This window comes from Hetaerina americana, unplaced genomic scaffold, assembly GCF_022747635.1.
Source record: "Hetaerina americana unplaced genomic scaffold, ioHetAmer1.1.p SCAF_11, whole genome shotgun sequence".
Classification (NCBI taxonomy): domain Eukaryota; kingdom Metazoa; phylum Arthropoda; class Insecta; order Odonata; family Calopterygidae; genus Hetaerina; species Hetaerina americana.
Window position 1 is genome coordinate 10,654,195 of NW_027286181.1, and position 15,752 is coordinate 10,669,946.

At 42.9% G+C, this 15,752-nt stretch overlaps 1 protein-coding gene across 1 annotated transcript in view; it reads left to right on the forward strand.

Moving 5' to 3' along the window:
- Nucleotides 1–15,752, forward strand: part of Blimp-1 (PR domain zinc finger protein 1) — a 180,294-nt gene that overhangs the window by 122,505 nt on the left and 42,037 nt on the right. The window contains exon 4 of the mRNA XM_071599657.1: nucleotides 4,283–4,542. The gene's annotated coding sequence lies outside the window, so the exon portion shown is untranslated. The remainder of the gene's footprint in view (nucleotides 1–4,282; nucleotides 4,543–15,752) is intronic.

Consider the following 15,752-nt stretch of genomic DNA (forward strand, 5'->3'; position numbering starts at 1 on the left):
AGTAAATTAATCCTATTTAAATTCACGCTTCATTTATCTCAGTGCACTAAATCCACAGAACAATATAATGATCCAAACATTTGTCGAAATATACAGTCCGAATATGAAACTAAGGTGACTCATTACTCACACTGTCCCTCGACATTTATTATAGTTATACAATTTCATTGCACGTTCTTCGCCAAAGAATATTTGCAGTGCGTTGTTTTTCTTTACTATGTGTCACCACGGCTCGCAGCTGCCACAGGGCCTTAGAAAAATCAATCGATCGGGTGATCGATCAATCATTCTTCCACCCACTCCTTTCCCGTACCCCAAGCCCCCTGTCCCCGCCTTGCTTCTCATCGCCATCACTTCCTTCTACTCACACGCCAGGAATCGTCCTGAGCCGGCCATTAAATCGTCCGACATTCCGACCTTGCTCCGAATCAACCTCTCCCCTCTCCCAACCTCTGCCCGCCCTCTCCTCAACCCCCGCTTCACCACCGAACCCCGCTTACTCACTCATAATCTCCTGTGACGTGACGCAGTTTCCACCCCACGCCACCAATCCCATTCCGACAGAGTGGATCCTCCCCCCCTACACCCCCCTCCACACACCCTCCCTCCCCACCCAAACGTCGCTCAATCCCACACACGCCCTACGATAGCGGCCACGGTGCCGTAAAATACCATCGACGTTGAGCCAATATGGCGAATGTGAAGCCATTCCTTTCAACTCCCGCCCTCGCGATGCATCCGAATGGCTCGGATGACTGCATCAACCCCAGTGATTAAAAACTGCGGAAGTGTTTGTTCCTTGCCCCCTCACCGGGGACATGTTTCGGTACGCTTACCCCCATTCGGTTCGGGTGCGAGGGAAAAGGGTTCCGGTCGGTATACTCCCGAGATAGATAGATCGCACCTATTTCATTCAGTTTCAAATCCCGATGGATTTCTTCAAGAAAATCCGTGCGAATCCTTAGAATTTCGGTGGTATATTCTTTCCCAAGGTATTTTCCCCAAAGGAGCTCACTCAAGTTGCAACATTTTTTGTTCAAGAATTCTCTCCAGCTACCAAACACTCGTGCGTGGAATCGATTGCATATTACAATAGAGAATGTTATTTTTTTAAACGTTTGAGACGTTTCGTGTGACATTTCTCCTTGCATAAATAGCGGATGGTTATTTCAAAATTACGGAGTATGAACCCGCAAATTTGCTCTCAAGCAAGTAATGCTTGTATGTATGCCCCTATCCACTCGAATAAGTAATGCATATATTCCAAAAACGTAGTTTTGGCGTCGTAACTAGCATTTTAAGCGTAATTTGATGATGATGCAATGTAAGGAAATAGTTTCCTTGAGAGGCGTCACACATTTATTATCCCCGTCTCAATGCCACCGCCTTCCATTGAATCCTGCCAACAGGTAATTACGTCTTTGTCACCGAAGTGACGTCGGAGCTCCGTGACCACGTCTCAGGAGGCGGTGTCTGTGTGGTTCGTTCGGCCAGGAATCGTGCAGTAGCCTGTTCGTCTGCCTCCGCGGAGGGCCTTTGTCAAATGGGCAGACTCAGAGCGAAGCCATCGTTTTATGTGCGGAAGCGAAAAACTCTCTCCTTCGCTAGAGATAATTGAAATGCACCGACGGAATGAAACGCATTTAAATCGTCCACACCGATTATTGTGTGGGTTCTCAGTCCTTACAAATTGCGCAGGCATCATAAAAATTACACTCGGGCTTATTAGTGTTAAAGATCTCTATTAGACCATGAAATTTCCCCCTGAGCCTGGATTGTTATTGCATACGTACGCCCTTCATTGTTCCTCATCGCCAGAAATAAATCCTTACCCTTTTGTAATGTTTGCTTTCATCATCCATACATTCCTTGTATACTTTTCACTACACGATACTCTTTTCCCTGTTAAGTAACTTATAAGAAGAGGATTTTTACACTTTGATGTTGTGCACTGCTGTTTCTGGCTGTCAGAATAGTAAATTTGCATTAATTCGCGCATTATAATGCCTCGAGGAAGAATCTATGGAAATCTCATTTTTTTTCAACGTTCTCCATGGTTCAAAGGTGGATAATTCAGAATTTTTTCAACGTTTCAAGGAGGTGTACGATTAAAAATTAAACGTGTTCCCCTTACCAAAGGGAATCTCCGTGTTTTTTTTTTAATATATACTTTTAGCCGATGGAGTCTTACCATCTCCTAAAATAATCTTACCTCTCGCACACCTACTCTCGAACTCCCAAGCGCCCTCCGTCGCAACCTAATTCTCCGAAATAACGGAACGAAACACACGAAGACCAAGTAACAGCGGCAGGAGGAGGAGGAGAAGGCTAAGCGGAGTGGGAGGTCTTATCTAAATACCTCGCGCCCCCGGAAAATGAAAAGAATAAGAGTAAAACTCGCGCACCGATCCTTATTTGTTCATTTTTCCTTCCCCCCCCCCCTCTCTCTCCTTCTTTCGTTCCCCTTCTCCCCTCCCTCCCACCCCCCTCTCTCTCCCCCCTCACTCGTGTGTCGCGAAGGAGTCTTCGGTAAAACCGGGCTTATCTGCCGAGGGCATCGATGGAACGGGACGGGAATGAGGGAAGGGGGCATGTGAGAGGCGAGGGTGGGAATGGAGCCTAGTTGCTCCGTATTGCGCAGTGCCTACTATTTCGGAAAATTCCTGAAGCGTGTGAAAAAGGGTTAAGGGAGTCGAGGAGAGGGGTTTTGGAGTTGAAGAGGAGACTCCGAGAAGGACTAAGATGCGGGAAAGGACGAAGAAGGACGACAAGTGATTAAAAAAATGGCCTTCCTGGTTTTTCTCTCGGAAGCTAAACTCCACCTCCTTCTCCCCTCTTTCTCTCTCCTTCTCTCTCTCTCTCTCCCGTAACCCAACTTAAAGCTTATCAAGTCGACTCGCTCGTCTTAATTCAAATGAGGAAAAGCTATTAGCGCTAGCCCATTCCTTTTGCTCCATATACGTTTCTTATAAAGCATTTAGGTCAATTAATTCTTTCTTTTTTTCGGGAGCTCGCTTACTTCTTCTCGGCAAATTCTTTTACCCATTCGGTTTGCGTCTTTGGTGAGTTGAATGGGTTCTCTCAACGTCTTTGTCGGCAGAGCAAAAGCAAAAAAAAAACTGCCGATGTTTTCTCTTGTTTCCCTTTCGAGAAGAAACATATGACCTCTTCCCCGACGCCTGGAGAATAACTGGATTACATTAGTTCTAAGCACGGCCACGCGTGATTATTATTTGAGCCTCGTGCTTCTTTTCTCCAGATCGTGAGAGTAGCATTAGAGGGTAATAGCATACTTTTAACGGAGGTAATTTTAGCTTTATGTTAATTATGTACTGAAAAAAAATGTCCTCTTGTGTTCCTTTAACTCGAAAGGCTAAGGGACGAAAAGCGTCTTAGTTTTACATTTACCGAATAGCATGATAGCTAGAAAAAGGTAGTAAAATCTAGTAGAGTAAAGCTAGTAAAGAATACCGTCGTAGCACACAGATGCATCCAATCAATACTTGGAATTAATTACAGTTGAAGACAGTTAAGTGAGGGCTTGGTTAACTCAACTTCATTTCGGAGACTTTCATGGAAATTGTATCATTTGAGACTGTTTTTACTCAATAATCTTGTATCTTAATGTATGAAATTTATATATTGGTTACATTAATAACTTCCGATACCAAGAGAGTTAATTATCATTTGAGAATGAAATGGATTGCTTTCTTCTATTTGAAGAAACTTACTTTCATCCAGTCACTTCTCTCTGACATTTTTATCCTACGCCTACTTGGTCTGTGTCGATAATTACGGACTAGAATTGCAGAAATTAATGAAATAATAATATGTTTCGTCTCTCAGAAATGGTTCATCTCACTGGAACGCTTTTTTAGTAAGAAACCTCGCTAATGTTGAGGATGAACGTGAAAATATTCCTTTGGCATTCTGAAATAAAAGTAATTCAATTCGCGATGCCAGAAATTCAAAAGCGGTTTCGCATTGATATTAATCCAGCCGTTATAAGCAGATTAGTTATGCACTAAGCATATTTACTGCAGACTGAATTCGGCTGTTTTCATTTTAATATTTTAAAAATTCTTTTGATATAGATTTTTCCTCGTTCTATTTGTAGTGATTACCGATTATTACTTTTTGTGTATTTCTCTAATAGTGGTTAAAAATCCGATTGCGGTTGTTGTGGTTTTCATTAGGGTTAATGCTGAGGTAATATTATTTGAATTAACGCATTTTTAGTCAAAATAGAGAGAATCTGACCGTGAATTTCTTCTTCCAACAGGAAAGGCAGCCTCATTGGCCATTCGGAATCTCATCGACTCGTCTTATAAATCCAAAAGCCTGGTCTCACAAGGCATGACGCCATCATCGTGGGAGATGGAGCAATTTGTGGCGCCAGGCTACTTGTGCCGCAGCGATTAGGAAGATCGCTTAAGGTGCAGAATAAAACGGAGAGAAAGAAGGGCGGAAGGGAGAAAGAAGGAGACGAAAAGCAGAGGAAGGTGCTACGGAAAAAGGGGAAGAAAGCATTGAAGCAATAAGGTAAGTAGGTTGTAAATCTTAGAAGACGAAACCTTGATGATAGCACGAGCTAGATGGAGGAGAACTTATTTTTCTTTTTATGGTTTCTCCCTTCAAACCGATGTTAACTGTGCCTATAACACAGCAGCTGTTCTTTCTCGATTAATGGAGGGTGAAATTTTATTATTGAGAGGGGAACATTTCAATAGGGAGTTTTATTTAGCAAACTGGTTTGATTAGTATTGGTATTTTATCTTTTAAGGTAAGGTTTTAAACCCGTCGGTAAACGCACTTGCCAACTTTACCTGTGATAGCGGTCACTATGTAACTTTTACGTATGTTTTATGCATCCCTGGTTGTTCCACCGCTGGAAAATGAGCAAAATAAGCAAATATACTTTTATATAACCAAACTGAGAACACGGAAAACCAAAGGCGTCCAGGATATTTAGAAGACCGATTTTAAGATAATTCCAATGATACATTGTGCTATCAATTTTCAATATTTTTTAAAATCTTCGATATCAAGGTATACGATGGTACCAAATCCCAAATCGCTCAATTTGTCAGAAAAATTAGACCAGCCCCTTCCTCATCTACCCCTGGAGAGCTTTCCAAATATTTTTTCTTGATCGTTTTCGTGCGTATACTTCGCTTGCATCCACGGCGATCCAGTCACCACGACCAATTTCTCGATATTATAAAAGTTTCCAAAAGGTTAAAATATTATTCCGACCCTCCGCGAGGCTTAACAAGCTACGGCTCTTGGCCAGAGAATTGATGCCGAGCGCTTGAATGCCATCGGTATTCGGTGACGTCGGAAAATACGTGGAGGATTTTCCAAACCCGATGTATCATTTTCATATTTTCGTATTCCCGCTCGTCATTTCCATTTTTGTTTCAAGGAGAAAAACATCGGTAAATAAATGGGAAAGATTGATTCATTGTCTGACAGAATAGTCGAGGGGGAATGGTTGCCAAAAATAACACTCTCACCCCACCCCTCTTCTCACTCAGCCCGAAAGGAAAACGTCCGAACGTTCGGCGTCTCTCGTGACATGATGGGAAAACGGGAATTTGCAAACAGAATGTTGACTCCACGACGTAGGTCATCACGTGCCTGACCCACATAGGTACTGCCCTTGCCTGCTCTCCCGTGGGAAGGAAGATAGGGGGAGGTAGGAAAGGTAGGGTGGCGGGCGAGTAGGTGGTTGCTGATGGAAGTGTTGGGAACATTTTGCGGTCCCCTTAGGGCAATGATATGCCCATTTCTTCTGCGGAGGACGCCTTTATCACCGGCCGCTCTGTCATTTGCCACCAGAGGTGAGCTCTCTCCAGCCGCCGAAAAGTGTTGGGGGCGGTGACGAGTGGGTGGGCACCGTTCCCTTGGAGATATCTCCCCTCCGCCAGGTCGTGGCCCTGATGCATCACTCACCAACACGGCGGAAGCTTAACGGGTGACAAGCGGTCATCATACCTCGGACATCGGGCAAATTTTGTCTCGGAAAAGCACTTACCACGAATATCTTTTGCATTAGGATCTAATGGAGTTTCGAGGTTAAAATAAATTGACACAAATAGTGGAAATGGTAACTGCAATCAAAATCTTCGATTATTGGAAATATTAATTTTAATTCACAGCATTATCTTGTTTTTTTAATTCCATTTCCTTAAGAATTGGCATTACTATTGGACCCGGCATCCTCCTGTTAATTCTTTTCTATACGTTTACAATGGTCACATTTATTCATGGTGGACTTCCATATACTTATATATATATATATATATATATATATATATATATATATATATATATATATATATACTACATTGATCAAAAATTTCCCGGAATTTATTCAGAAAATTAAAAATACAAGTTTATTCATCTAAATCTATATTGTCCCCTTCAAAGTAATCCCCATCGACTGCAACACACTTATGCCAGCGCTTGATCCAATCCTCGAAACATTTTTTATATTCGGTTTTCGGTATGTCCATCAGTGCTTCCTGCGATTTTTCCATTACTTCCTCTCGGCTGCTAAAACGCGTTCCCCGTAATGGTTTTTTAACTCGATTGAACAGAAAGAAGTCACAGGGAGCCAAATCAGGTGAATTCGGTGGCTGTTGGATGGTATTTGTTGCATTTTTCGTCAAAAAATTACGAATAATGATAGCACTGTGCGACGGTGCGTTATCATGGTGCAAAATCCACGAGTTTTCTGCCCACATTTCTGGTCTCTTTCGGCGAATTGCTTCACGCAAACGTCTCATAACGCCCAAATAATACTCTTTGTTTACTGTCTGGCCTTCTGGCAAAAATTCATGATGCACTACACCGTTGTAATCCATGAAAACCGTCAGCATTGCCTTCTTTTTTGACTGAAAACGACGTGGTTTTTTTGGTCTCGGCTCATTTGGTGAACGCCATTCACTTGCCTGATGTCTGGATTGCGTGTCGTACTCATAAACCCACGTCTCGTCTCCAGTAATGATCCTTTTGATGAATGTGGGATCGGATTCAGCCTCGCAAATCATGTCTTTTGCGACGTCAACACGGTCTCTTTTTTGCATGAAATTGAGGTCTTTTGGCACCAACTTTGCTGCTACACGACGGAAACCCAAATCATTAACCACAATGTCTTGGGCGGATCCATAGGCAATGTTCAAGTCCTCCGCTATTTCTCTGATGGTTAATTTGCGGTTATTGACCAACATTTCTTTTACTTTATCAATTTTGTCACCGACTTTCGATGTCGATGGTCTGCCACTGCGTTCATCATCTTCGATTGACTCACGACCACTTCTGAACCGCTCGTGCCACTGGTAAACGACCGTTTTTTTTAGAGAATCGTTGCCGAAACACTTTTCCAACATTTCCAACGTCCGTGCGCCACTAAATCCGTTTTTTACGCAAAATTTAATACAAGTTCGTTGTTGCAAATTTAAATCCATTTCTGAAATTGTAAAAAATCGCCAACACACACAGAGATAGATGTACTCTTGGCTACGTAACTTTTGCAAATGTCAAGTTATGACACTAAGATTTAAAGGGAATATCAACAACAGATGTACCAATTTAACAAAAAAAACAGAACTCAAATCGGAACGATGGGAGCGCCACACGGTGGTTATTCCGGGAACTTTTTGATCAAGGTAGTATATATATATATATATATAATAAATATATAATAAATATAAATATATAATAAAACAAGTGTAAGTGATTGTTAAAGATTTTATATTGAGGCATTTCCAGCGTTACCTTTTTGATAAATATATATTTTTTCATTAACGATAGCTTTAATTTCCAAAACTTCTGTGATGATATTGCCCAAGTCGGCGGCAATGCATTAAGCTCTGAAATACGGGTTGAATGGGAATATCTCGTCAAATCCAATGGATAAAATAAAAATATTATACGTCATCACGTAAAAATAATTTTGGAGTCTCATTTATCGTTATCGCGTATGAGGTTGGCGCATTGCTTCGAAACGCGCCCAGTTGAATAAATCCCGCGGAGAAATAAAATTCATCGCTTTGCCATAGTACCATTTCATTCAATACTGATGCTGCAAACGGGCAAAAGGAAAACGACTTTCGGATTAAAACATCTTCACCTTTTCTCAGGAAAATTGAACGCCTCCCTGAAAGTATCATTGTGTTGATCTTCTCATTATTAGGACCAAAAATCGTATCGCCCGGGAGAATTCTGCGGCGAGGGGTGATTTCACCGCGTAGATCCTCTCAAGGAATCCTTACCGCCATCTGTCATTTCCCCTTCCGCGGAAATGCGTCGCAGAGCTTCCCTAGTTGTCCGCCTGGGGTAACGGCGTCGCACATTTAATTCGCGGCCCTTAGCAACGTTCTTCGGTTGCCCTCTTGTGCATCGGATGGAAAATGTTTATGCCCATTTCGAGAAGGGGAGGGAGGCTTTAAAAATACAGTCGAAAATCGAATTGGATAGCGCGGACGGAGTGCGGTTCTATTTCATCTCCTCACCTCTCCTTATGACCTGGAACGCATGAATAATGGCCTTCGTTTCTTCATTTTTCTCTCCTCCTCGGGGAAAAAGGAAATAGGCCGCCTGTTTACACTTTGTCCACCCCAATGGGATATTTTTATAATGTTTTAATCCCTGATTGCTGCCCTGTTGCTATGTTTTTTTTTCATTTCCCTACCTTCTGGGGGATTTTATTGACCTCCCTATTTTGTCATGTCAGCTACGTTTGTAGGTCAGTTTTAATGGTAAGAATAATCATTATGGATTTATAAATATCTGGTAAAAATTGGTAACGTCAGTCGAAATGGAAATAAGATGAGATGATTTCAGCTTGGTAGTTTAAAGTTACAATTGCCGGGTTGTTATCAGATTAATTTTAGGAAATAGGTTTACTTATCTTTTGGTCCAAATGTAAGGCTTAAATTATTTTCACGATAGTGTTATTTGCGTTCTGAATTGCGCAAATCGAATTTTTAATTTCTTTCATTTCGTGTTTGTTGGGGAGAATGACATATTTTACGGGGGCGTAATTAAGTACTGTCACTAGGATACGAGATAGTTCTTATACTCAAAAATAGTCCTGTGGCTTAAATGAAGCACCATGGTGATTTTCAACCCACTAGAACATTCATAACTCTGACGCTTTTTTTATCTCTTTCTCTCTCTCCCAAGATTGAAATCTAAATTTTATCTGTGTGAAGTTTTTATGGCAAATGGCAATTTAATGAGAAATATTCAAATTAGTTTAGGATTTTATATTCCATAAAACCATATAATACTTTGATGAAAATTACGATTATATACTCTTTTTTGATTTTGTCCATTAAAAAAAAGAAGATTTGTTGGAGTAATTCGAGGTTTTATCACATTCTCTAAATTGGAAACTAGGACGAAGAGCCTTGAAAACCACCGTTTTGATTGGAAGCTGGGTGAAATATGGGTTAATTACCGTATTTATATCTGCTCGCGTCATTTCTCCGTCATCTCACCCTTCTTCATTTCCTATGCAAATCCTTATCCCCCCCTGGTTTACTCCCTGATGTTTGCCTCCATTACCTGCGCTTCGCATCGCGGGATAAACAATTGAATCTGCCTCAAAGGCTGGTTTGCGTCACAGGAGGTTTAATATATGGGGCAATGGGGCGAGGCACGATAATTAACCACGGAGACCCGATAGGGCCACATGTTGACATTTTGGCGAGCGTCCTCCCTCTCACTCCCGCCCCTACAAATCGACTGTCGACCACAATTAATCTGGTGGCTCGCGTCGGGTTTAATGTTTTTCATTTTTCTCCTTTTTCCATGTTTCCAATGCAGCGGAACTCGCAGCGAATCACCTTAATGCGCATTGTGGTATTTCCACAAAAGTTCAATAGAGTCGTAGTGCAAAATTTCCGCGGAATTTCGTGTAATTTCAATAGATATGCAATTCAATGCAAACTTGTATTTCCGTCCAGGGAAACGTTTCGCTAAAGACTGCTATTTTCGATTGGTGACCCCATGTCCCAACATTTGCGGGGTATTAAAATTTGTCGTGCTAATGGCCGTGTCAAAATGAAATGGTTTCATGGCAAATACATCCTTTCATACCCTTCATTGGTTTCTTAGGGACGCTAAGAATTCCGTTTAAAATGTAGTATTTTTCCAAATTCGACTTATAAAATTTCTAAATTTTAATATCCTCCAAAAACCTTTCTATACGAACGCCCCATACACTACTCATTGCAGTAGTCTGCTATGCCTATAATTCTTGCTGAATTTATTTATAATTTTCCTCCTACTTACGATTTCCACTTCCATTATAACATCCTCGTTCCTTATACCCAACTATCTCTTTAATTCCCATTAACCTTTAGCCCAAATCACACTTTATGGGTATCGTTTAATACATATTTCGAGGAATTTTGTGGACGGGTTTTTTTATGAGGGTGATCATGAGAGAAGAAACGCGCTGGATGGAGGGCATTCATCAGATTATCCAACGACGAAAAAGCTAAATTACGTATGAGGGGGAGGGGGTGGAAGGCCTTAGCTCTCGATAACGCCACAATGGAGCCACTGCCGTCACCTTAATGGATGCGTTTATTTTTCGCCCTCTCCATTCTCTCCCACTCCCCTCCACGTATCACTCCCCCCACCCCCCGTTGTATGGATACGTCGAAAGGATTGAGGCGTAAAAACTGCAGGGGGTTCGACGGGTGGGAGCTGGAATGGCAGGGGGTGGCGGGGGATGTTTTATCGCCACTGCGCCTCGGGTGGAGCAATTGCGAACTATATGGGTTTTTGGTGGATGGCAAGATGTCGGGTTCGACTTCTCTCCTTCCCTTCTCACCCGCTGCCCCCTTCCCTACCATCCCACCTCCTCGTCCCCCTCTCCCCGGCCCCCCTACTCTCAATTCACGGGAGGCGACCCTCGGGCTGGTGGCGTATCAAGTCTTCCTGCTACACCCCCCTCCACTCGAGTACTCAGAGACCAACCGGCGCGTGGCTCCATCTCTCCGTGCGGCCGAGGAAACGTGGTTGGGATTGGGTCCATATCTCTCGTCCACGCGGATTTGGGATCTCTCGCCTCCCATCGAAACGTATTTCTGGAATGAATTTGGCCAACCCGGGGGCTGGATTAGAGAATCTCCTTTATGGAGCGTCGCTCCGAATTAAAACAAAATAGAGGTTACATCCACGTGTGTGCAATTGTTGATTGCCCTTCTGTATTTTTCCATTTTCTTCATCAGGGTTCGCCAAAATGCGGAGCGAAAATACTTTCAACTTGAAGGGAATCTGATCGACTCGAATTGTGAATCCAAACAAATTATTTTGCACTTTGAGGGAACTACTTAACTTTCGTGGGCGTTCTTTTTCTTTCTTCGACAAGTTTATTTTTAATATTCGTAATTTCATGTTTTACAATTTCGGTATTAGCTAGTTTTTTCTACTGCCCGAAAGTTCACAGCTTTAAATCCGGGGAATGTCGCAAACTTCAACTCCAAGATTTCAGCTTTATTTGCGTTATCCCAGGGTGATCTTTCGTGTATTTCTTCCTCGACACATGAATTATGCCGTCGCTATTATGCATCGATAAATTACTGACTAATATGGCAATTTGATCAAATATCTGGGAAAGCACGAATGTATTGCTTTTTTATCCTTTCTTTCTCTCATTAATCCTTTCACTTCGTTGCAACGTTTGCAAACGGGCGATTGAGCTCATTGGGTGCAATGGGACTGTTCGATCTCCGCCAAGAGCGTTGTTTTTCTCGAATTCCCTGAATAGATGGAAACTCTTTATCCATGTTTCTTCTCCAAGCGCTTTGGGGTTCCTTGGGGGAAGTGACTAATGTCGGTAGTCCAAATGGTTTTCCGTGTACTTCGCCCTTAATTGGACTACCAGAGTGGAATCCATTGGGAAAAATACTAAGCACTTGGAGGCGAGATACCGCTTCGTCCACGCTGGGAGAGCGTAGGAGCCTCGGACGGCCATTAACTCGGGGAAGGGGGAAAAATTGATTGGGATTTTTCGAATAAACTACTGAATCATTGGCTTTGATAAAGTGGGCTGAATTTTCACACCCGATCGGGCGACCGCAGGCTTTCGAAGTGAATGCCCTTTTTCTTTATGCGACGTTCCCGTTTCTTCGGAAATCGACTTCCGCGGAATTAAGGGAGAATATAATAATGCAGCCTCAACCTGACGGTCGGACGCTTTAATATAATCCACCTATTTTTTTCGTTCCATGCCGAACTTTGAGAGTTTATCGAGTGGATGATGATTGGGGGAAAGAAAGAGACAAGACGGATATGAAAGCGGTTCAAAGGCGACGGGGTCGGTTTCATAAGGAAAAATCGGGTGTGTAGGTCGAGAGCAGGGGCAATTTCTAAGGATTTGGGGGAATGGAGCTGAATGAAAACTTAGTACAAAACCAGAAAAGTTGCTTACCAAGGCGGAGTAAAATTGAGAAGCGTTAAGTAAACCAAGTGGATAATTCACCCGAGAGGCCGAAAATTGAACCTTTCCTAGCTCTTGAGGGAAGCTTGAAGTATTGAAGGAAAAAATGGAAGGAGTCGGCTGAGAAAGGAATGAGGGGAAGGAGGAGGAAGTTGTTTGGATTTTTAAAACTTTTTTCGCGAGTTTGATACGAGATACCAGACAGTCAGCCCCGAGGGGCAATCAACGGCGTACCACGGAGGCGGAAAACGAAGCCCCGAACTCGAACAATTCAAAGAGCCCTCCTCCAAATTGACGAACCTTGATAAACCACCTTGCTCGTCCGCTGACACTCGTGCCTTCGAGGCAGGCCTCTTCATTTTATTGGCATTCATTTGTAAGTGGGCACTTTCCCCGGTTTCTTCCGTGTCTTCGTACTTCGTTCATACTTACCGAGTGACTAAAAGCCTGGAAGCGTTTACATTGTTTGTTCATATCTTACGAAGGATCTTACGTAACTTAACGCACCAAAATTGTTTTTAAGTCTTGATTCTTTATTGTTGAACATCGATTTTTCCAATTTTATTTCGCGTTATTATCGATATAATGCAAGTAAATGGATTGAAGGTGCTCTTTTGTTTTACATCCTCAACAACACCAGGAAGTGTTTTCGCGATTATAGTATCTTGCGATTTTGCAAATATGCTCAAGGTGGAACATACCAATTTCGGAAAAAATATTTAATCATGATTTTTCTTGAGTGGCACATTTTTATGAGACTTTAAAAGTTCTCTCAGTTCCTGAACAGTTTTAAAATGTATCTCCCGGTTCAAATGCTCATGTTTTGTGCTCTACGTGATAGCATGCAAAGGCCTTGTCTGGAATTTCACAAAACTTGTCGACTTTGCTCACATCGTGTCCCGAAAGTTTTCGGTCCGTCCGACCAAATATCCGTTCCCTTATTCCCTCCGCGAATTCCTTGTCATTTTGCGAGAATTATTTTTTTTTCGGCCTTTCTTCCGTCTTGCCTCACCCCCTCCATCCCCCTAAAGCACTCTCCCTCCTCCTCCACCCCAAGCAAACCTCCCCCTACCCCACTTCCCCCCGCACTCCCTTCCTCCCAGCACGTTTGGATCACGCAGTTCCCTCGCACCCCGTTCCGCCACATGCCCCTTTCCGCGACCCCCCTTCCCACTCACCCACCCCATACTTCTCGGTCCCCCCTCCCCCCGGGATAGGGAACTTCGGCCGAGTTCGGTTTTTCCTGCCGACGTGACCCGAGCGAGGTCAGGAGCCGAATAACCCAAGGGTGGCCCGGCCTGACACACTTTTCGGTTGGGGTGGGTTAGGTCCTCACTCCTCACCCGGAAGTGGTCTCAACTCCCGGGTCCCCCCCCTCTGGGGCCGGGGCACTCCCCACCTCCCGCGTAACCCCCTCTCCCTCCGCTGCCAGGCTTAACCAAACTGCGTCTCTCTCCAATCGTACTTGTATTCGCGTGTCGAGCGCCATTGCTGATCTCATTGGGTTATTCCCTCCTCTCTTTTCCCTTCCCTATCGCTCTCCCTTCCATCCACCTTCTTCCGTGGAACCGCAGGTCTCAATTTCGCTCGGGTTACGTTCGTGCGCGCATCCATGTCTTGACACGTCTCTCAAGTCTGGGGAAGGTGAACTTAACGACTGGGACGGAGGAGAGATAGGAATCAATAGGAACGAGCTTTGACAGGGATAAATTATTATCCCGGTTGCCGTTATCACAGGTGTGTATAGGAGTGGCACACAATCAAGAGTCAAACATTGAACTTAATTTTTCACCGGAAAATTTTATTATTCCACCATCAAATGATGAAAAATAATCGAAATAAAATTCTCTAATATATCAAAAAATCGTTATTAATAACCTTAAGGTTATGGTCACGTATCTTCCTGAAAATTGAGGTTAATGTTCATTTGTGTTCGAGATAATCTGATCATTTTGCTCTGAGTTATATGGGCCCAAGATGAATTTACGGCTTAATCTTATCGTGTATGGTTGATATAATACGTAATTTAACAAGATGTAATTGTAATCAGCTCGGTTAAGATGCGTTGTTTGTCATGGAAACCATGACTCCGCAAATAGTTTCTCACGAAAAGGAACAAATGTTCTTCCACTTCGCCTTGGCCCTTGGCCTTTTCAAATCAAACCCGGCAGTCCTTGAGACGCCTCGTTTACCTCATAGATTCCAGGAAAGAAAAACCCTTTCCATTGCGTACTTTCTCAACTTCCGCGGATTCTCTCGGCCCCGCGAGGAAACTGAAGTTTAGGCAATGAACAAGTGAATCAGGGCCTCCACCACCCCTTTTAAATTCCAACATTCCCAGCATTTCCATTTTACGACGGGATTTCACGCGCCTGAGTTTTCGAATCCACTATTTTTTTTAATTGTGCCATTTTTCCCGAGTCTCAAGCTCGTCTTCAAATAAGGGCGTGTATCGCTTTTTACGAGGTTATTCCGAAATGTTTTTCCGATACCCTCGCCTTGTTCCCATCTCCTGCCTCAGAAAAGTTTCTATACGTTGTTCCTTAATGATGTAGAATGTAGAGCGCGGCAATTTCGCTGCGTAAGAATGGCTGATGGAGTGAGTACTCGTATAAAATTTATGGGGGCTTTTTATGGGTTTTGTTACGTGGATGTGAAATATACCGCGCAATTGACATTTCGGAAACTTCCTGGATTGCCTCATTTGCTTATTTTTTTTTTTAAATCCTCGGTGCTTATTTTGCGTCCGAGCGTGATGGGCACGCGTGCGTGATGCAAGGGGTTAAAAATCCGACATTTTGGTCAAGGCATACGCCGAAGGTTCGCGTTAGCATATCTTTACTGTCATATAATTAAACCGCGTCGCTTGTCGAATGAACTGTTCTCTATCTCATGTAAAGTAACGTCCCGATGTTGATTGATAATAACGCACCTAAGGACACTCACTCATGCATGGATTCGTTATTTTATTTTTTTCCCCCTTCCGAGAAAAGGACGTACGTACTTCATCTCGATCTCCACGCGATGTCCGTGCTTACATCCAGGTGTATTAATTTAATAAAAAGAAGGAAGACTTTATTTATTCCGTGGCGGAGGAATCACTCCTCAAAGAGGGAATAATAAACGAGAGGGAAGAAAAATTCTTCTGTTTCATCGTCGCTCAAGGCTTTAAAGCTGGTGCCATGAATCATTGTCGAATAAATAGCCATCTAAAGCTTCATCTGAAGATAAATTAAGCAATTTTGAACGGCACATCTCATTCCATATTTTTTCTCTCCCTCCGTAAAAA